This window comes from Amblyomma mixtum, chromosome 2 (assembly GCF_055824585.1).
Source record: "Amblyomma mixtum isolate Tamu chromosome 2, ASM5582458v1, whole genome shotgun sequence".
Classification (NCBI taxonomy): Eukaryota; Metazoa; Arthropoda; class Arachnida; order Ixodida; family Ixodidae; genus Amblyomma; species Amblyomma mixtum.
In genome coordinates, this window is record NC_143013.1 from 171,415,603 (window position 1) to 171,438,883 (window position 23,281).

At 45.6% G+C, this 23,281-nt stretch overlaps 1 protein-coding gene and 1 pseudogene across 4 annotated transcripts in view; both read right to left on the bottom strand.

Moving 5' to 3' along the window:
• The window catches only part of LOC149361603 (3-alpha-hydroxysteroid sulfotransferase-like), a 90,151-nt gene that overhangs the window by 40,185 nt on the left and 26,685 nt on the right, over positions 1-23,281 (bottom strand). The gene's annotated exons all lie outside the window — the stretch shown is intronic.
• Positions 9,057-22,206, bottom strand: LOC149361605 (very long chain fatty acid elongase AAEL008004 pseudogene; annotated as a pseudogene). Of its 2 annotated transcripts, none has more exons than XR_016288432.1 (2): positions 22,033-22,206; positions 9,057-11,163 (listed from the first exon to the last, which is right to left on the bottom strand). The product of XR_016288432.1 is annotated as a very long chain fatty acid elongase AAEL008004 pseudogene, transcript variant X2 (transcript). The 2 variants fall into 2 exon arrangements; XR_016288431.1 differs by having other exon boundaries at positions 9,057-11,168.

A 23,281-nucleotide genomic window follows, 5' to 3' on the forward strand; every position in this document is an offset into this window, starting at 1 on the left:
TGCCATGATCGACAGCCCGATAACAGAGTGAGTTTCTCCAGTCTCACTTTACTTGCCTCGGGAGTGTTTGAGCCGCAAGGTTAGAGTAACCGAGGCGCAATGGCCACATTTGGTTGGCGGAGTGGATATGGCTATGGGTATCGGTATGGCCAGGAGCGAGCGCAAATGTCAGACGCCGAGCGAGCCAGAGAACAAGAGAGAAGCGACGCGTATATTAGAGACCTCATGCGTCAGTTAGCTGTAGCCGAAGAGAAGCTACGGCAGGAGAGGAAAAGGATTGAAGAGGAGGAATGCTCACGGAGAGCAGTGTGTATACTGTCGGAGACGGCAAAATCGCCGTCGTACCGTATCGTATGGGACGCTGATGAAACGCTGATCGAAGCAGTGAATAGAGAGGATAGCGGCAGCGGCATTCAGTCGGTTCCTACTGAGGAGCGACAAGAGGAATCGCGTGTTCCCACAAACAGTGCAGCTGTGGTTGGTGTCGAGGAGCCGCGAGTTGGGGAGTCAGGCATTATTGTTGACAAAGACCAGGAGTCTTTGAATCCCAAGGTGGAGGTGAGCTCCACGGATGTGCCTGGGAAGAATTCGACCAGTGATGAGTCGGTGCCGGTCGATTGCTGCGAGGAGCATGCTGTTATTGATACTAATGGCCCTGATGAGCGCAACATGAACTGCTTGGCCGACCAGGTTGCCCAGTGCGACCTTTTGTTCCTGTCTGAAGCGCCCACATGCCAGGCAGGGTGTGGCGAGAGCGGCATGGCTCAAAAGGCATCCGCGGCACAAGTTGTAGCGTCTGAGAAGACGGAAGAACAGCTGGGCAAGCCAGGCTGGTACGATCCGGGAAACTCAGACTCATCTAGCATCGCGAAAAGTTTGGTGCTAGATAAGTGCAATCAGAGCACGGGCGACGGAGAATTCGTCCCATGCCCTCCGGAAAACGTAGTCACACTGCCGCTGGTAGGGGCGAACCACGACCCAGGTCGCGATCTCTTTGCGGGTCTGCGGAACAGCCGGATCGCAAACCTAGAGGCCGCTGATAAACATGCTTGAGCTGGCCATGCCCCATTTTAAGAGACTGTCTAGGGATGAGCTCTTACAGTCTTTCGTAGAGGCTTGCACCCCATATGCGCGCACGGGCGGCGGCTCCACCAAAGTAGAAGAGGAGCGACATAGCCGGAAAGCAGGACAGATGAGAGAATGGTGCACGCTGCAGCACGTAACTTTTATGAGACCAGATAAAGTGTTCGATCCTAGTGGCTAGCGACGAATGCTAATCTCCACAGCATTAATCCACTCTGCCACTGTCAGGTTGCAATAAGAGTAAAGTATGGCTTGAGCACACAATGGGGCAGTAGGTGAGAGTGGGGGAACGTGGGGGAATGAGAACACTTCACAGTGAAGAGACTCTGAATATTATTGGACAGAGCCATGCTGGCGTGCTTGTGCTGTTTTTGTCTTTTGTGAGCTGTTTTGACTTGTATGAGAGCGCCGTGTTATATTGTGTGCCTTGCCCACGTCGGGCAAGGCACACAAACCTTGCCTTGCAAACGCAACATCCGCTGGTGACGTGTTGCTGTAACGGCAGGTGCCAATTCGAAATGTGCAGGGGCGATGGAGGGAAATGCCAACAGTGCGGAGCCTATGCGCTCTGCTGTTCACATTTTTTTTTCATCATTATTTTGCATCGGTGGTAGCAAAAGGCTATAGAGTCGTCCGTGATGCGTTCTAGAACTACTCTAACGTCTTTTTTTCTTACCAGCAGGTAAAAACAGCGGCGAAAAGAAATTAGAAGGGCGGAGCGCATAGGCTCCGCACTGTTCGTATTTCTTTCCATCGCGATAATACGCCCTATTTTTCCTTGCTAGGAAACTTCGACGCTCAGCTTAGGCAGCGGCCGGCGTTATGTTCAGGGAGCGTTCAGGCTCCCTAGCAGCGGATATCACCACAGGCAGTTCGAACTGGGCGCAGCAGTCTTTGCAACATGCACGCCATCACCGGACGATGTGCTTACACTTTTTTTCCCGCGCACCTTGTGCGTCGAGTTTCGGTTTGATGCTCAAAAAAGCACTAGATTTTTGTGATCTCTAGGACTTTAGATAATTACTTTTTCTGTGCTTTAAAAACTGATATGCCATTTCGTCTCCCCGGCTAAAAACTCGCCATTGACAGAAACTGCCAAATTTCGCTAGATAAAAAGTTCATTCGTAAATGTTAGTCAGCCATTTACTAATTAACACTTCCCTCACACTTACTCACGCCGCCACAACTAACAGTTTCTTTCTGAAGAATTATCCGTTTTTCTTAAATAGCCTGTATTTAAGAATTTCTGAATGTGTTCGCTGAAACACCCGGTATATCATCCGCCAGCTATCTTCATAAAGGAGATAGGAATAAAAACGTCCTCACAAAAATTGATGCTACATTGATTTGCGCGTTTCACTGCTAGCTCACGCTACTAACTGTAGGTGTCATTCCTTCATATGTAAAGAAATCTGCTAAACAAACGTTTCCAGACTGTACTGAAACCTTACCGTCTGCTTCCAGCAGCAAATTCCTCGGAGATTTAAGTGAATGGTTTTTTAGCTGTCCTTTCTAGAACCTTATATTTGTTTACACTTTCGTCTGTAACCGTGAAGCGCCTCATTTAGTCATTTTTTTTTCTGTTAGCAGCCGTCTCAGTTGCTTTGCTGCTCGCAGCTTCACAGCTGTTTCTTGTCATGTGACTGGGCGTCTTAGCGTAGAAATTTAGGAAAAGAAAACAGCACAATGAACTTCTGAATGCTACAACACAACCAAATGCTTCGGGAAGCTGCAGTCAACGAACAGTAGTATTGTCATATGTACCATAATTATGTAGACCTTAACAATCTGCAGAGTCGTGAGGCACTTCTTCCTCCAGAGGTATTTGCGAACATCAGCAACTAGCATCGTTAAGAAGCATAAGACTCCAAAATAGCCTGGATGAGCATGTTTAGGCGCGTGCTCAATGCCGTCTGTCCATAGGGCGCCGAAAGCGCGTAGAATCACCGTGCAATTCGACGATCACGGGATGAAAGACATGCAAGTGGATTATGTGGGTGAACTTCTTGCGCAACACGACGAGCATTGTGTGCAGAAGGTCGCAGTGTTGAAACAAGACGTAGATTCAGCCCGTGTGGCAGTACTCTCGCATCTCGACGGCCATGAAACCCGAAATGCGTTGACAGCAGAGGTCGCAGAGGACACCAGGAAAAAAGGTGATACCGAGGATTACATGGAGGAACTGTGCCGCCAGGAGTATCATGAATAATTCGTACAAGCGCACAGCGTTGAGGATGCAACAATGTTGACAATTCAGAAAGGCTGGTGGTTTTTCATCCAGCGAGGGTCGTCGACCTTAACGAAGAATAGGTAGGGCACGAGCAGCGTGAGCACGAAGAAAGGGCTCATCACCACCCGGTAGTCACAGGTTCGAGGGTCGCCCATCTGGTGGATCTACTCGGATAGCATGAATGCATCACTGTTGAGCTTCATCATCCTGTAGACGTACAGGCGTGGAAGCAGTTGTCTATTCAAACCGAAGAGGGGAAAAAAGAAAATGGCAAAGCTAAACCTCAGACATCAGCAAAACATGAGCGTGAGCACCAAAAGCAGTACATAATTAGTGATGTGGTGACTGCGATAACTCTCATCAAAGAATACGCTTCTGAAATTCATTTGTTCCGTAAATCTGTTATTGATTTTCGGCAAGTCTCATCTTCGAAGGCTACATCACGATTTTTTTTAAATATTTCTCTTTGGATAATTCTTATAGTATCCATTTCCAATAACTTCTCAGTCATATCGAGGGCACAAGCAGGGTTCTCGTATGAGTGCTTTGCACCACTATACCACACCAAACTGTACATCTTGATCTCGTTCGGCGCCTTCAGCAGCGCATTCCGATTTGCGATTGTGGAGTGGCTTTGAACGGAGTGGGTAATATGTACGAATAATATACCCAGGCGAAATGCGCTAACTGATCACAAAAATCACCAATTCCCATGTTGATTGCATAAGTAAACCTTTTTACATTTGTACTATTATTTTTGCTCATTTTACAAAGCCCCAGGTAGTCCATATTAACTCACAGCGCCCCATAATTTGGTTCATCACAACCGCTTGTCTTGCTTTGGAGCGGAAGAAAAAAGACACTACACTGAATGTTTACTGCATTCGAATAGGAGCGAAAGCACGAATTTGTGCCACCTAGAAGACGACGGTGAGCAGGCAGTGCCGCGGGACGGAGCAGATGGAAGTAGACGAAAACGACGCTCTCCAGGGCACAGCGCGAGACTGTGGTGCAGTTTAACACGAGGCGTGTTGGCGGTGGCGATGGCCTAGTCGTGTCGCTGATCGGCCCTTAAAGGAAATCTCTTCTCGCAGTCGCGAGTCCGACTGCCAGTCATGAATATTGAGTCAATTTCTTTTTCTCTCTTTCATGGTTTGACCTCTAACTCAGTGAAGATCAAAACTAGGCACCCGGCGATCAAAGCACGAGGTCCCGTAGTGAACCAATTCAGAGTTTTAAAAGTGCATGCCGTCCACCTTCAACGCTTACCTGACGGTGACCTAGCGCATCGGACCACCTGCCCATGCACATTGGCAGCCGTGGTAAGCGGTGGTGGTAAACGGCACACACTATGCGAAACCTCCATATCATCCCTATGAGTCTCTTCCACATTAACCTCTGAGAAACGAGCAAAGTAGGTATGCACATGACAATGCTCACCTCACGAAATGGCCAAAGAAAGCGAAGCTTTCACACATCTCTACCGCCTAGTGCCCGTTCGCACTAACGAAGCTGATTTATGTACTGTGTAAATGTCTGGAAGATGTCTGTTCACTGCTTTTCAAGAGTCGAAACGGAAGCATCAAATCATTTTGGTAAGATGAAGAGCAAGGGAAGGCTTTGAGACCGACGCGAGGAAATGTTAGCTGCGGCACGGAAATTACTAGCGAGGCCACCGTTCTTCGCGGATTCAACTTTCCCAGTGTCCGCCAGTCTTCCTGCCGCACTACAGCTAGTTCTCGAGCTAGCCAAGGCTGCCCTCAACTGAAGGCGTTGCCAAACCTTTTCTTCCTTAATTTCGCGTCTTTATCGCGCTGACGGGTCTTAATGACGTCATTAAAGTGCGCGACTCTGGGCACACATACTACTGTATACGCATTCGGCGGAGGTCCGTCGCGCCTGATTATCTTTAATGTCGGGAAAATATGCTGGAGGAAAACGGACGAACAGGGAGAACTTTTAGCGCTCACAAACGAGGGTTAAATACGTAATGCCAGGAAAGAGCACTAAAGCAACGACTTAGACTTTTTCAGTGCCCTCTTAAAATCTCCTTTTTGAACAGTCCGTCAGGAGAGCACGGCCACTTCGTATCTGCATGCGCTCCCTCCGGTTGTGCGAGAAGTTTCAGCAGTCCAGTGTTCAACATGGCGGTGACCCTAGACGTCTGTGTGAAAGCTATATAGAGATATTCCGCATGGAAACGTGACCGAGCTTCTTTGGCACCAGTACTCATGGCGGCCTATGTAAAGTTTAAACTCATTACAGATTTTTATTTTAAAGAACTATTACAGATACGCAGTTGCCGTCTGTTGAGGCGGATTGTACAGAAGTGCGGACATTATGTAGGTCATGTTGATCAATAATTAAATGATTAACTAAACCTAACGTTTCTACTTTTTTATTTTTATTTCGAAGGTGCAAGCTTGTATTGCGAAACTGATGGCCGTCAACACGGACAGTGAGTTCTGTTTCTGAGTTTTTTTTCTAATCGATAATGTGTTTCAAAATATCGAAGATAAAAATGTACATTTTAAATCTCTATGAGTATATCAGTCAGCGAATATTAAAAATGGCATTTCTCGTACTTCATATCCATAAAATAAAGCTCTGTTGTCGTATTTCACAATGTAGAAGAGATTGGCTTGATTTCAGCGATGATACCATATTTAGGTAATGCATGCAAACCGACTGAACATGCTTTCAAATGCGTATTTTTGACGCTCGGTATTTCGAACCACATTGCCGATTAAGATCATTTAAAAACTGGGCTCACCTCTGATGCAGCCTGCTTTCGCTTTCGTAATATAACTTTAAAATCAAAAATAAAAGGTTCATTACTTTTTAAGTGGGTTAATTGTTCAGTTACTGATCATTGTGAGATACATAATACCTTCATTGCTGTACATCTACTTCAACGGACCGCATGGACGTATCTCTCAAAATATTCAAAACAAAAATCTATAAAGGTCAAAAAAAGCCCACTCTATATACACCTGGGCAATTTGGCGCCAACTCGGTTGGCAGAATGGCACATCATGCCGGAGGACGGCTTTTAATGTGAATGTCCGCTTGAGTGCTAGGGCGCTAGAAATATATATGAATTGCTTTAACGAGAGATGAGTACGGACAGAAAGCTGAGTAAAGGACAAGCAAAGAGGGTTTGGCTGAAATCGTGCCGTGGCTATCCATTCATGAAAGTTGAAGCCCGCAGATTCAAGAACGGGGTAATACAAAAACCAACAGCCAGTAAGCGCTTCCCAGCTTTAAGAGAACAAGTACTGGTTGAAGCAGTTCGAATAGCACCTGAATGCGTGAAATACTTAAGTAAGTAATTTGCGCCTATAAAGACCGTTTTATGGCTGATCAAAAGAAACAAGCTGCAGATGACATCTTGACTAATTCTAGTGTTCGAAGACTTGAGCAAGAAGTCATCTTATGTAATTGACAATAGCTGCGTAGTTTTATTGTAGGGCACATTGTTCTTTTGTGGCGTAGTTAAGTTGATGAATGAAGTCCGTGTATTCCATTACAATATTCACTTGCATTTTAACTATTGTACTCAGTAAGACAATGTATGTATTCTGTTGCACATTTCATTTGTATTTGAATTATTGAAGTGTATATGAAGTCGCTGCTGCCAAAATGGTTCCCTGACCTAGTCAAGCTGTCCTCACAGCTTTTTGTCACGGAAGCCATCAACATTGTATCAATGTTGAAAATAAATTTTTGATTTGATTTGATTTGATTTGAAGCGATGCCTCAAAACCATCCACCGTTTTCTCGAGGACCAGAAATTCGAGTTTCCTTTTGATGCCGAGAAGACGGACAACTACAGACTGTTGAACAGCAGTTTTCTCTCGATATTTCCTTGATTTGTACTTGCGACAATGCCGACATCTTCACGCCGTCTTAGAGCCCTCCCACTATCATTTCAGTGTGGATCCCAAACTACCACAGCACGCGTCGAAATGACATAGACAGAGACAGACGCTGCTATTGATGGTTACAGACAATGCTTCAACGCCACCATCGCATTTCGCGCAGGTTGTTCCTAATGACTCATTCAAATTTGGTACTGTCACGCGGCCTCGCAGCAAGGCACAGAAAATAGATAAAAAGTATACGCTATATTAAACTGCCAAAGAAACCCAGTGATGTAATCAGTCTGCAACAGTGTACATAGGCAGTAGCAGCAGCACAGAAACGAACAATGGTGCTCAAAACAAACCCGTAAGCTTGCAAGGCGAGTTGTGCCAGCGTGTTCACTCCGCTGCTGGCAAATGAGGCATACACTGTAATGACTTCTTTCTGAGGCTGAGGCTGACGCTTTAGGAGCTTCGGCAGCAACGAAGCACCTGTCGTAGCTCACTGTTCAAAGCGGTTTGACGAGCTGCATGCAGATCTCCTGTGAAGATAACACCGGTTTGGGTAAATTCAGGTTCCCAGCAGGAAACACGGCAGCAACTTTAAGATTATTAGCCAAGCTATGCCAGAGTATTGACTCCACTGCCGCTGCTGCCAGAAGACTGCATCTGCAGAAGCATCTAGTTAGGTTCTTTTGCATTTTTGATGAAATGCACGTACAGGGTGGCAAACTCCTTTTTCAAGCCCATCATACTCTTCAGCTGGCGACTTCAAAGACTTCAAAGAGAAACTTTAATCGTTCGGCTGTTCAAACCGAACCAGCGTGAGAGATAAATTTATTTATAAATTATTTAGCGGTCATAGGCGAACACCAGGTAGTGATTCGTGCATAGCAGTGCCGTCCGCATCAATGCAGAAAAGAAAACATGCCACCAAAATAAGGTGTCTGCACCCCTTTAACGCTTCGTTCAAGGCTGCCAAGTGCGGTGACGACTTCGTCGTCATTGCATCAGGCAAGCCAGAATGACAAGCCCCATGTAGTGCTCTTGGCACTTCAAGAGTGCGCAGGTATTTGAACTTTTAAAATGTAGCAGTGCCTCTTTCCAAAGCCAATCACCGGCGACCCAGAGTTGACAATAAATTGCCTCAATAAAATTTAAAACTTCCCTTTGCGAGACACAAAAATGCAAACAATCTAAGAATGGCTCGTGTACAATAACTTTTTTCTGACTTAAGTTCATATATGACCACTTCTAGCATAGAATGCTAGCGTTACATTTATTAAGATTTTCTCCAAACAGAAAAGCGCGATGTGAACGAATAACACACGAATAATAGATTTTTGTAACATATTTTAGTATGCTCTGATGAAAGCTTATAATTTATTATAGAATTCTACACCTTGCGATCTTCTGAATATAAAACGATTGGAGTTTCTTCGAAATTTCAGATCCTAAAATAAATTGTTGGCATTGGCTTTTACGACTTCATTTTGTGTTATGCTCTTCAGATTCAGAGGTTGCTTAACTGCTATTACCGCTGCACTATTCCGCATCGAAGCAGGTGCAAGTTATACGCCCTATGCACCATCTTCAAATGGCGTTGCTGGACACAATCCGCACTCTCTAACGTGATAGCAGTGCAACGATGAAGCCTAATTGGTTGAACACGATTCGATGGCTTACGCCGTATTTCAGCGACACAATTTCAACGTAGTGACCAGTGTACTTCAGTTAAATTTTGTTATGTCTAGTTCAGTTGTAATGCACGTAGTTCATGAAATGTACTGGGTGTAATGTCTCAATCGACTTTGGTTGCACAAGCCATTAAGATTCCTTCTCATTTATTATGTCTGTATTACTCCTGAATCCTTGATTACGGTCTCTGAACCATTCACTTGTTTAATACCCTCGCCCAGCTGCGCGCATCTGCTTTTTGAAAAGGGAAAATAAAACAATACAAAAGCAACAAAGGCAGAAACAGAGGCAGGTACGAGTGACCTACCATGCTCTGAAATGGGCAACCTCTTTTCGGGGTCTCTGGCCAGCCAGGTTATTTATTTTAACCAGCCACAAGCGCACAAATGCAAACACAATCTGCAATGAAATGAATGTGGTCTCTCACATATTCACCACCGAGCACTATAATTCTTGCTAACGATGGTGACTATAATTCTTACCAGATAAGACTGCGACTTGCTTTTCCGTTAAAGTTGTGGTGCAAGACAAAAAAGAACAGAGACGTTGCAATGATCAGTTCTTTTTTCTACTTGCAAAGTAAGCTGCGTGAGAGCGGCACCCACTTAGGTTGAGCGTGAGGCAAGGGAGTGCAGATTCGTAGAATGTGCGCCTGCTGCGTTGTACACAGCAACTGTACAGCGCAAAACAAAAGACGTCGGGAACGTCATTCCATTTGTGTGAACATTTAATCGCCATAGTCCAAGTGCGGCTATTGCATACCACACCACACACAGTTACGAGTTTTGCAGCAAACACCGTGTCCAGCAGCACATTTTACAAATGCGTATGGTCCATTCTACACACAAATAATCCTGCGTGGGAATAAATAGAGAGTAAGCTGTCCTCTTTAGCACCATTTTTAGGGGAAAGGTGTGCTGCCCAATCCCTGGGCTGGATTTCCAATCGTAAAAATAGCGATTACTTAAGTTTCGCAAATGAAACAGATTTACTCTTGAAAACTTGCGAAGTTCTAGCAGTTTCGAAGATTTTAGCCAATGTTTTAGTCTCGTCTAAGTTCTAACCTCAGGACCTCCGGTGCCTTCTTCAAAAACCTCCCCCCATTGCTGACTGTATCAAGTGTTCACGCTTTGCGGTGCGAATATGCCTCCGCTGCCAAGAGTGAGCATTCCACGAATTTAGTGGTCGAAATCAACCCTGGGTCTTGGGCAGCATACCCTGCCTTAGAAAAATGAACGCGCTAGAGGACCGCTTACTCCTGTTTCACTCCCATATAGGCTAGTTTGTGTTTAGAGTGCGCAACACCAGCACCTTCTGGTTACACCAGCCCCAGATAGACAGCTAAGTAACCCTGATACATTTTGCAAAGAGAGTTATAACACAGTAAATCATTCAGTCTTGCCATTCACAGCTACCGCAGAGGCCTTGCCGGCTCCACCGCAATGGCCGGATGAGGCTGCATGAGTGGATTTCACGCCGTAAGTCTTGACATAGAAGTTTACAAATAGGCACAGTATGAGGAACGTCTGCAGGTTGCCTATTATTATCAGATGCCTTGGGAAGCCACAGTCCACGAACAGTGGTATCGACAAGTGTGCCATGATTAATAAAAACTGCACAATCTGTAGAGCGGTCAGATACTTCTTCCACCAGAGGTACTTCCGCACTGCGGGACCCAGCGTCGCCAAGAAATAGTAGGAGTACATGATGATGTGCATGAATACGTTCAGGCACATGCTAAAAGCTGGCTGACCTTCCGGCGCGAACAGCGTGAAGTACCACGCGTTGCCCACCACGATGAGGTGGTGCAGAACATGCAGATGCGTGACATGGGTGAACTTCTTTCGCAGTACGAAGAACACCGTGTCCAGGAGGTCGAGGTATCGAAAGGCAATATAAATCCACCCCGTGCGATAGTAGTTACGCATCTCGTCGGTCATGAAACCCGTGATGCCCTGGCACCACAGGTTGTAGTGGCCACCCGGAAGGTAGGTGAACTTCAGAACCAGGTAGAGGAACCGTACACCGACAACCACCAGAATCAAGTTGTATATGCGCACGATGCTGAGGATTTTGAAGGGCTCGCGGTTCTTCATCCATCGGGGGCCGGCGACCTTGACGAAGTACAAGTACGACGCGAGCAGCGTGAACATGAACAGGGGGCTCGTCACCACCGGATAGTCCCGGGTTCGGGGATCGCCCAGCTGGCGGAGCTGCTCGGATAGCGTGAAGGGGTTGATGGTGAGCTTCATCGTTGCGTTGCTGCCGTAATGCGCACTGCGGGGACAGCTGTGCTGCGAAGCAAGAACTGCGCATTAGAGAATAGAAACGTTTACGTTAGGTTAATTGTTTTCTACATTTATGAGACCTCATTAGTTGTACTAAAGTTTCATTAGAGAATAATTCAATAAAATGCATCATTCTTATCAAGCTGGAGGGTAACATTCTTTAATCGCAGCTGCAGCACATCTTAAGCTTTCTTAGACATCACGTGTAATTGTTAGGCAACTGCTGAATATTCTAAGACATTGTTATAAAGATACTGATAAGGACTGTGTAATCTTCCAAAGGATAGCAATGAATTTAGGGGAGAACAAAGCTGCGTCTTAAGGGTATGACGCAATGGCTTTAATCGGTCCGTTCAGTGACCTGCGGTCCTCTTTGCGTATCACTTCGCAGACACGGACACGGTACTTAGGCAATAACATTGCGCTTAAACTACACTTAAGAGTATAATGCCACAGCATTAGAGATCCCTGCCGCTCTTGTACTCCCTCTGTATCGCCTATAGCTGTATCTACATGACTGTACACGGTGATTTTTTTTAACCTTCACCTAATTTTATTCCTAAAATTGTGGCAGACAGTCGGTGCGCTCTGTTGAGCTTGATTTTACACCAAGGCAGGCATTACGCACCTCATATGGATCAATAATAAAACGAATAATTAACAAAATCTTACGAATCACCTTTTTAGTTTTGATGTTAGTGGTAAAGTTATACTCGAAATTGATGCCTGTAAACATGGAAGGTGAGCAGTGTTCTGAAATTTTCATAATCGTGTATGAGGCTCGAAATATCGAACATCAAAAATGTTTATTTCAAACCTTGGTCAATTGACTTCCTCGCATTACCTAATTTTAAAATGGCGTCTCTGGCATGCTATCGCCGTCGAATGAAGTTAACTTCCACACCACAATAGACACCAACTGCGCCTGTATTTGATGCATTAAAAGTCCGAAAGACGCCATTTTATCAACATGCAATGTGGAAAAGTAAACTCAACGTGCTTTCAACTGCGTATTTTCACGTTCGATATTTCGAAACACATTGGGGATTAAGGGAGTTTAAAAACGGAGCTCACCTTCCATGTTAACGGCCAACAATTTCGCAATATAACCTTGCACCCTAAAATAAAAAATAAAAGAGTATTCTTTAATTTTAGCTAGTCATTCGTTTTATTATTAATCGAAACAAGGTGTACAATGACTGCCATGCTCTACAATCCAGCTCAGTAGGCTGCACGGACGCACCTCTCACAGTTTTTAAAATAAAAATCTCTAACAGTTAAAAAACACCCTCTACATTAGGAGCTGGAGATTCTCTACTTTATACTCATAGGTCGGGGCGAGTCCTCATACAAACGCAGTGCAGTTGTGCTGTGGTTGAGCAGTGCGCCAGAGACCGGGAAGGTGTTTTTTTTTTAAACACAGCCACCGGTGAGGCTTTTGAGCCCAGAGTTTGCTCTTTCCGAGCTACCTCTTGCAACTAATCATTAATTTACCTGCCACGCTGAGCAATTTCCTCATAATCTGCTGGGCAGGTTACTGCCTGCAAAGATGGACAAGTAGGATGGCGCCCCAAGGTCACATCTGGGGATATCTTTGAAGATTTTTCTTTGGACGTCGACGGTAACGACGCAGAGTTTCTCCATGAACGGGGCCCCTAACGCTGTCTCGTAACTAGTACAGCACTACAAGCACCTTGAGGAGGCATCTGCGAATATATTGACGCGAAAGCGTAAGCGTCTCGTTCAGCGGCAACCCTGTCTTCAGCGTTCTGTGAAAAGCAGGGGGTCACGTACCACCTGGGTAGTGACTTTATGACGCCATCCCAACATTCCAGCTCTGGCAGGTGACAGTTAAATTAATGACTGGTCACAAAACATTGCTCGGGAAGAGCCACGTGCACTCTGAACAGGAGGGAGCAAAAAGGCAGTAAAGCTGTACTCTACCACGTACCGTTGTATAAAAGGGAGTGCGCCGGAGGACAGCCTACTGCCTTTTTACTATCTTATAGGTGTATTCGTGTTTACAGTGTGGTTATAACAAGCACCACCAGTGGCCTTGTTTGATACACACACCTTCCGGTGCATTGGCGCATCGCTTAACCGCTGCACTATTGCGCCAAGATTTGTATGAAAACTAGCACCGAAGTAGGATTGCAGAGAATGACCAATGCCGCATAAATGGGCGTGTAGGCAGAACCTACGCAACAGAAAGGGACTACTTTCGCGGAAGGATTATCTTGTGCTATCGCATTGTACTCTTAAGGGCAGGTTAACCATTATGTTATGGTGAAATAAGGACAGCAGTATCTCTGTCTGTGAAGTGATACAGAAAAACTATAGCCCATGGTGCTGAAGGGACCCATTAATGTTATCGCGCCATACGCTTAAGGCGGTGAATTAGTGATCCCCTGAAGTTTTTTATTCGTATGATGGAATCTCATTCATCATCAGCCTGACTACGCCCACTGCAGGGCAAAGGCCTCTCCCATGTCTCTCCAATTAACTCTGTCCTTCGCCAGTTGCGGCCACCGTATCCCCGCAAATTTCTTTATCTCATCCGCCCACCTAACTTTCTGCCACCCCTGCTACGTTTGCCTTCTCTTGGAATCCACTCTGTTACTCTTAAGGACCAGCGGTTATCTTGCCTTCGCGTTACATGCCCTGCCCAAGCCCACTTTTTCCTCTCGATTTCAAATAGGATATCATTAACGCGCGTTTGTTCTCTTACCCATTCCGCCCTCTTCCAATCTCTTAACGTTACACCTATCATTTTTCTTGCCATACCTCGCTGCGTTGTCCTTAATTTAAGCTGAACCCTCTTTGTTAACCTCCACGTTTCTGCCCCATAGGTGAGTACCGGTACGATACAGCTGTTGTATACTTTTCTCTTGAGGGATATTGGTAAACTTCCATTCATGATCTGAGCGAACTTGCTTTATGCGCTCCACCCCATTCTTATTCTTCTAGTTATTTCCCTCTCATGATCCGGATCAGCTGTCACTACCTGTCCTAAATAGATATATTCGCTTACTACTACCAGCACTGCGCCATCAATTGCGAACAGCTGTTCTCTTGCTACACTGTTGAACATTACATTGGTTTTCTGCATGCTAATTTTTAGCCCTACTGTTCTGCTCTGTCTGTCTAATTCATTGATCATGCGAATAATTCTGTTCAAAAACAGCGTCCCGTTCAAAAATGGGCTTGCCCAGAATTTCTGGGTATGAATGCTTCTTATGGATGTCTTAGGAGGCGAAACTGCTGGCATTACATGCCTCGCAGAAAGGCACCATGTTAACGTGCCGAGTACTTCCTTAATCACTTCGCACATCCATGTTTTAGCTTCTTGGAGTAGGTAGCTTTGCCTGCTGCGTATACGGATATAACGTTGACGACAGAAGAAATTGTCAGAAGTGCATACATTATTGATCGTGTTTTGCGCGCTAAAAGCGTTGACAGTGTGTTTATGAAAGTAAAGAAGCTGCTCCCTTTACCTTCTCTTGCAAACAACTCCGTTACGCTAGGGGACCGTCGGCTAACTGTTCTCCAAGTCGCACCACATGACATTTCATATTTTCTCCTGATTTCAGGTAGGAGGCATTCACCTAACATTTGTACCCTAACCCACAAAGGGGTCCTTTGGTCTCTAAAGAGACACTGACTACGAACAGGAGTTGGCCTGTATTGACAGGTTACCGCATCCTAAAGACAGGAAGACCACTCACTGACAACGGCGCTTTTTTAACCTATGATAGAGCAAGAAACGAAATGCAGGAGTTGGCATCAGTGGCCGAATTTGTTTCATTTCATTTTCATTTCATAATTTCTTCATAAGCCACATTGGAAGGGGTGTGGAAAACAAAATTAAGAATACACTTTAGCTCCGCCTTAAGATAATCACGCGGTATGTTAATGGCCCCTTCAGCGGACTCTCTTCACCCACAAAGACGTCCACCAATCAACTTAATTAGCACATAGAGTCATGAACCAATTAACCTATTTAGCACATGCAATCACGTCATACACAGTGCTACGTGGTACATTCGTCACTCATTACCTGTTGTCGTCCACAGATAGTACGTTTCGAATCATACCTGATTACTAATTACGTAACATAAGATCACTGTAAACGGCAAATGAACATGCGTACGCAGAATAGGAGGTAGCGTGTCTCACTCTCAAACCAAGCGTCACAGGTTCATATCCCGACGAAAATTCTTAAAAATCTCCTTTAATTAGGCGAAAAGCACTTACATTATAAAGTTACACTATTTGAGGCATTTGGTGACATTAAATTCGCAATACATGCCATGTTTAATCACTCTCTCCACAGATCCACGAGTGACGTTACGCCGGAGTGTCACCGCGCAGCAACGCCGACGGGGCGACGCCGCTTTTTGGCTGAATGGGACCCTTTACTCTATCGCGTCAAAAGTACACAACGCATCTTTAAATACCCACCACACCAGATTACACATAGCAGCGTAAATATGCGTAGGTTGCATGCGGACAGGAACTAAGCAGCGAACAAATTTTATGCAGAACATAACCATAACCAATTTTCAACTGTACACAGAAACGAAAAAAAAATTATCGGATGCGCACTGAAGTGGATATAGATGCTATGCAGCGGAATCAACGAAACAGGCACATACAAAAAGAAGCCAAACAATGATCTAAGGAAAATGAACAAGTTCATTCACACAAAAAAATGCACTTGATGCCACTGAAAATTATTTTCAAGGAATTATTTTGCTCGGGCCTTTTCATGATCGTGACATGCCAACATTGTCTGCTGCAATTCGGTTGAGGAGGCGTGGTAATGTGTTTGATATGTTTAGCAATACAAAGTTTCTTCTTCACGTTGGAAGGTTCCCTATTTCAGGTTTTCGACTTCGGTAGGTTAGTAAATTTGGTTTGACTATGAACTGTCTAATCACGTCGTGCTTGTCGAAGAACAGAACCATGTGAGCCCTATAACCAAGACTGTATAGAGAACGTAATGCACGTTTCTGCAAAGAATAAATCTTTTGCTCATTAACTATAGTGATTGTTCCTCAGACCGAAATCCATGCGTCGACATCGATTTGGCTCGGATGTCAGATCCTGCAAAGCTCGCCCATTTACTTAAATGCGGAGGCAAACAGTACTTTTCTGTGTAAACTTGATGTGGTGTCTTAAATCTTGTTTCGTCGCTGATAAATACGTTTTTGCTACCGTACCAGCACCACCATGGATAGGAGGAGCCATGGAATCCGTTTTAGTGAGAACAACAATTTAAGAAAACAGTCGTGTGTCTCCTTACCGTTGCCCTCATTGTTTCTTCTCAACAGCTAGCTGCGTTCTCTTGAATCTTATTTCAAGGCTTTCTGTTAGCCTCAAAGTTTCTGCTCCAGACAAAACTACTGGGAAGTTACAGCTATTAAATGTTTTCCATTAGATAGTTATTCATCATCATCATCATCAGCCTGACTACGCCCACTGCAGAGCAAAGGCCTCTCAAATGTCCCTCCAATTAACCCGGTCCTTTGCCAGCCGCGGCCACCGTATTCCCGCAAATTTCTTAATCTCATCCGCCCACTTAATTTTCTCTCCCCCCCCCCCCCCCTGCTATGCTTGCCTTTTCTTGGAATCCACTCCGTTACCCTTAAGGACCAGCGGTTATCTTGCCTTCGCATTACATGCCCTGCCCAGGCCCACTTCTTCCTCTTGATCTCAGCTAGGATATCATTAACGCGCGTTTGTTCTCTCACCCATTCCGCCCGCTTCCGATCTCTTAACGCTACACCTATAATTTTTCTTTCCATAGCTCGCTGCGTTTTCCTTGCCTTAAGCTTAACCCTCTTCGTTAGCCTCCACGTTTCTGCCCCATGCGTGAGTACCGGTAAGATACAGGTGTTGTATAGGCTTGAGGGATATTGGTAAACTGCCATTCATGATCTAAGATAACCTGCCATATGCGCTCCACCCCATTGTTATTCTTCTAGTTGTTTCACTCTCATGATCCGGATCAGCTGTCACTACCTGCCCTAAGTAGACATATTCTCTTACTACTTCCAGCACCTGGCTACCGATTGCGAACTGCTGTTCCCTTGCTGGCTGTTGAACATCACTTTGAGTTTCTCCATGTTAATTTTTAGCCCCACCGTTCTGCTCTGCCTGTGTAATTCATTGATCATGCTTTTCAGTTCATGTCCTGAGTGGCATAGCAAGGCAATGTCATCAGCGAATCGCAAATTGCTTAGGTATTCTCCATTAACTCATATCCCCAACTGTTCCCATTTCAGGCCCAGGAATACCTCCTGTAAACAGGCTGTGAATAGCATAGGCGACATCGTGTCTCCCTGCCTGACATCTTTCCTTAATGGAATTTTATTGCTGACTTTATGGAGAACTATGGTAGCTGTGCAATCGTTATAAATATCTTCCAATATTTTCACATAACACTCTTCTACACCCTGATTCCGCAATGCCTGCATTACTGCTGAGGTTTCCACTGAGTCGAATGCTTTCTGGTTGTAAATGAACGCTATATATATGGGCTGGTTATATTCTGCGCATTTCCCTATCACCTGATTGGTTGCGTGAATATGGTGTATCGTCGAGTATCCTTTACGAAAGCCTGCCTGGTCATTTGGTTGATTGAAGTCTAAGGTTGTCCTGGCCCTATTAACGATTACCTTAGTAAATGCCTTGTAGGCAACAGACAATAAGCTGATCTGTCTGTAATCCTTCAAGTCCTTGGCGTCTCCTTTCTTATGAATTAAGATAATGTTAGCGTTTTTCCAAGCTCTAGGTACGCTCGCGGTCACAAGGCATTGCATATACAGAGTGGCTAGTTTTTCGAGCGCAATTTTTCCTCCATCCTTCAACAAATCTGCTGTTATCTGATCCTCACCAGCTGTTTGTCCCTATGCATTGCTCCTATCGCTTTCTTTGTTTCCTCCTTCGTTATTGGCAGGATGTCTCATTGCTGTGCTCTACTGCCTCTCTCATTATATGTTCTGATTGCAAGCGCTACTGCATAGATTTGCGTAAACTCTTCGGCTACTTGAACTGTCTTATCCGTTTTGCTAATGACATTGCCCTCTTTGTCTCTTATCGCATACATCTGGTTTTTACCTATGCCTAGTTTTCTCTTCACTGCTTTTAGGCTACCTCCGCTCTTTAGAGCATACTAGATTTTCTCCATGTTAAACTTCGTGAGTTCGGCTACCTTGCGCTTATTTATTACATTCGACAGCTCTACTAGTTCTATTCGATCTATGGAGTTAGACGTCCTCATGCGTTGCCTTTTCTTAATCAGATCTTTAGTCTCCTGAGATAGCTTCCCGGTATCCTATCGAACCATCCTACCGCCTACTTCTACGGCGCACTCCGTTGTGGTTTGGTTTGGTTTATGGGGTTTAACGTCAAAAAGCAACTAAGGCTATGAAAGACGCCGTAGTGGAGGGCTCCGGAAATTTCGACCACCTGGGGTTCTTTAACGTGCTCTGACATCGCACAGTACACGGGCCTCTAGAATTTCTCCTCCAAAGAAATTCAGCTGCCGCGGCCGGGATCGAACCCGCGTCTTTCGGGTCAGCAGCCGAGCACCATAACCACTGAGCCACCGCGGCGGCTCAGTGGTTATGGCTCCGTTATGATATCTGTGAGACGATTGCTCATTGTTTCAACATTACGGTCGTCATCTTCAGTTAAAGCGGAAAATCTGTTCTGCAGCAAAATCCTGAATTCCTCTACTTTCCCTCTTAATGCTAACTCGTTAGTAGACTTCAGCTTCACTAATTTCCTGCGTTCTCTTTTCAAATCTAAGCTAATGCGAGACCTTCCCATTCTGTGGTCGCTACAACGGACCTTTCCGAGGACCTCCACATCCTCTACGATGCCAGGCTGAGCGCACAGTGTGAAGTCTATTTCATAGGATACAGGGAGCTATCTCAGGAGACTAAAAATCTGATTAAGAAATGGCAAAGCATGAGGACGTCTAACTCCATGGATAGAATAGAACTGGTAGTGCTGTCGAAGTTAATAAATAAGCGCAAGGTAGCTACAAGGAAGTATGCATGATTCTCATGGCCCGGTTTCGCATTTTAATGAATACAAGTGATCTGCAGTGTTCCCCCGCAAATTGCAAATGTTCGGTTGTTCACTATTTTTGTACTTTTTGTTTACACAAGGTTTTGGCAAGATTAAATGACCAGCTTAAAAATGATGATTTTATTTACTGCGGTGATTGGTTACCGGAGTAATACAACACACAGCGGGACGTCGGCTCTTGTTCCGAATTGCTGTTTCATTCACTTTACCCTACACTATCCGTGCAGATATTCCATCAACACTTCAAATGCTTTGCTTCCGATCGCGAACTGTTGTCGCCCTTCTACACGGTTGAACCCGCCAAGTTTGTTTTTTTTAAGCATGAAATGCTTTAGCTCCCGTTGTCGGCAGTGTGGTGACGTCACGCCGATACCGAGATCCAACATCTGGGCACCGAATTCCACTCATCCGGGCACTGAAACGAGAGCATCCGGACACCGTACGAGATTTAACGAGACTCTATAAAACCCTCCTACAGGACCCGCATACAAGCGCCAGTAGCTTTGCGTCGAACAGATGGTGGCGCTCCTCCCTTCCTGTACGGTGCGGTTCGGGTGTCCACCGAGATGACAGAGAATTACTGCGCCATTTCCTTTCCTCAAAAAACCTTGCGTTCAAAGGGCAAGGCATCGCGCCGAACGGGTGGTGGCGTTCCTCTCTTCTTGTACGGTGCGGTTCGGGTGTCCACCGAGATGACCGAGCATTACTGTGTAATTTCCTTGCCTCAAAAAACCTTGCGTTCAAAGGGCAAGGCATCGCGCCTAACGGGTGATGGCGTTCCTCCCTTCCTTTACGGTGGGGTTCGGATGTCCACCGAGATGTCAGAGAATTACTTCTCCATTTCCTTTCCTCAAAAAACCTTGCGTTCAAAGGGCAAGGCATCGCGCCAACGGGTGGTGGCGTTCCTCCCTTCCTGTACGGTGCGGTTCGGGTGTCCACCGAGATGACCGAGCATTACTGCTTAATTTCCTTTCCTCAAGAAGCGTCGCGTTCAAAGGGCAAGGCATCGCGCCGAACGAGTGGTGGCGTTCCGCCGAACGGGTGGTGGCGTTCCTCCCTTCCTTTACGGTGCGGTTCAGGTGTCCACCGAGATGCCAGAGAATTACTGCTCAATTTCCTTTCCTCAAAAAAGCGTCGCGTTCAAAGGGCAAGGCATCGCGCCGAACGGGTGGCGGCGTTCCGTGAACTCCCTGGCAGCGCTACAACACGCTGGTGCTTTCCACTCCTAAAGGCGAAGCTTAAGCGTCGTTAATTAGCATTAAATTAGTATTTAGTCGTTAATCAGTAATTATTCACTAATTAGTAATTTGTCAATACATCGTCATCAATTATGTGGGCCGTAATCCAGTGGTGACGTCACCAGTGTCGCATAGGCAAAGTGGTACAAATAACCGAGGAATGAAAACAACAATTACAAAGATGAAAGGAAAACAGAAACCGAATACAGCTGACCAGGCAGAGCGCAAGAGATTCCCCAGACACTCGCAGGAAATGATTGCGTCCACATGGACCAGTGCACAGTATGTATGGTGTGGTGTGTTGAACACTAGACCCATTTCAAGATTTTGGCTAGTACCATCTACAACCAATGTGTTATGCCCGTAAACATTTCATGCTTACAGTACTCTCGGTTACGGGAGAGGCAGAGATTTTTTAATAAGTCAGTTTCATTCCTTCCTTTCGGTTTTGAGCGTCTAGGCCACACCATACGCTGCGATTCCTCTCCTAGTTTTCTAGCAGTGCCAATCCACCAGGAAATCGGAGGTTATTAAGGTGTTCTCCGTGAAGACTTAACGCCTGTTCTTTCCCAACCAACCCTTTGAAATCCTCTTTTAAGGCGGGCATCCCACGTTTGCGCGGCCACTGGGGATTTTTCACAGTCTCGAGGCGATCCCTATATTCATCTCGTTTGTGCTCGAAAAAACAAGTTTTAGCTCATTAGAGAGATCAATATATTTTGCAATCGTTTTGCATTGTTAATAGCAATAACAGTTGGTGCATGTAGAGGGGCCAAGGAGCGTATAGCGTAAAACAACCGTTGTGTTCGATTTGCCTGCTTGCATAGAGTGATTAGGAAAACTGCTACATCAATACGAAGGCTAAACAAAACGCTAACCTCGGTACGCACAAAGTGGTTGTTGGCTCCAGCGGATAGTTATTCAGAACAGGTGGTATAAAACGACCAAAAATTACAAAAAGAAAGCATATTAGAGGCCTAATACCTTTCTCACACATTTGTATTCCCATTCACATTCATACTCGCATTCATTGTTAGGACTTCAGCGGCACGTGAATATTTTGTTAGGTGTGCAAACTTTCAGCTGCATGCAGTAAACCTGAACGCTTTTGCTACTCAGGATTAACCGGCATCGCTAAAACACGACCTACAGAGGTCTCTCCAAGTAGCTAGTGCTATTAACTGCACATACCGATGAAACGTAATTACCTTTTCAAGGGGCCAAAACTTGTTTATCTATCCTAAACGAAGGGACTATACAAATTGCGCTAATAATCTTTAAAAAAAGAAGGCCAGTAGCTAGGCGAGTGTGAGACCACCACCTTAGCAAGCAGTGAATATCAAAGAAAGCGGATGCCTATTTCGGCCGTATGATGAAAGAGAACTATTTATCGAGAAGTGATCACTCCGCGCTCAATGTATCCCTTATGCCACAGGCCTTTAGCCTTACACTTCGGCAGCACGTAGTGCTCCACACCACTCGTCTTGATTTCTTCGTTGCTGTGGGCTTATACAAATACGAAGTGTACTCACCTCACACTAAGTCCGGAATGGCGACGCCGTAAGCCCTTCGTGCCCGCTTCTTCAGGCCCTCGACAGTGTGGGACTCGCTGTGAGCACGCGGAGCAGCCTTCTGCGCGGCTCTTTAGGAGCCAGAGTCTGATTAGCGTAAGATACAATGTGAAGGAAACCGTAGTACCACTTGTACACCACTCCCGAAAGCAGGCGCCTCTCACGCGCACCTGCGCGCTTCCACTTACGCATTGTTTACCGCTCGTGCGGTGTCTTTTTTGTGTGTCCCTTTCAGTTCGCCCTGTTTTTCACCGTGAATAGGGCCCCCTTGTTAAGCCAGCCGGATGCCTCATTGGGGGGACTTACGCGGGCCCAGGGAGTTTAATTTGACTCTTTTTTTTCCTCCCCGCGTTCTCTTCTCCGGCTGCTTTGATTGCTTCCTCCTCGCGGTCGCAGGCGAGCGCGAGGCCTTGAGCTATGTACTCGTGTATTCCTACATTGTTCGCCGCGCTCTGTGTAATAAAGGTGTTGGCGTGGCTGACGTCCCACTGTTCTCACACTCCCAGGTCGATAAAAAGTCGAAGCACGAAAGCTGAACGTGCGCTTTAAACGTGCAGACAAGCAGCAAATGAGCACTGAGAAAGGATTCGAAAGCCAGGTAACAAGGGCCAAATCTTGAGGAGGACTTAAATCTGGAGCAACTTTGGATCATAGCTCTTTATCCATTCTTCCTGCGCATGCACTTAAGCTGTCGGGGCTTGACTTTTCCTTTTGAGCCAGAACTAGCGGCATCCCATTGTTATATTTTCGCTTTTTGGAGGAAGCCGCGTCAAAATTTCCTAATTAGGACACAGCTGAAAGGAACAGCATTTCACAACAACTTTCTGTGTATCGTGCACATAGTTTTGTATTTTGCCGCTGACCAATAAAAAGGCCCGCCGCGGTGGCTCAGTGGTTACGGCGCTCGGCTGCTGACCCAAAAGACGCGGGTTCGATCCCGGCCGCGGCGGCTGAATTTCGATGAAGGCGAAATTCCAGAGGCCCGTGTACTGTGCAATGTCAGTGCGCGTTAAGGAACCCCAGGTTGTCGAAATTTCCGGAGCCCTTCCCTACGGCGTCTCTCTAAGCCTGAGTCGCTTTGGGACGTTAAACCCCAATAAACTAAACTAAGCTTACCAATAAAAATTCTAAAATAAAGCAGCTTTAATGGGTAAGCCGATTACTACAAGACTCCACGGGCAATACGTAGCCCATTTCCTGTGGCATGTTT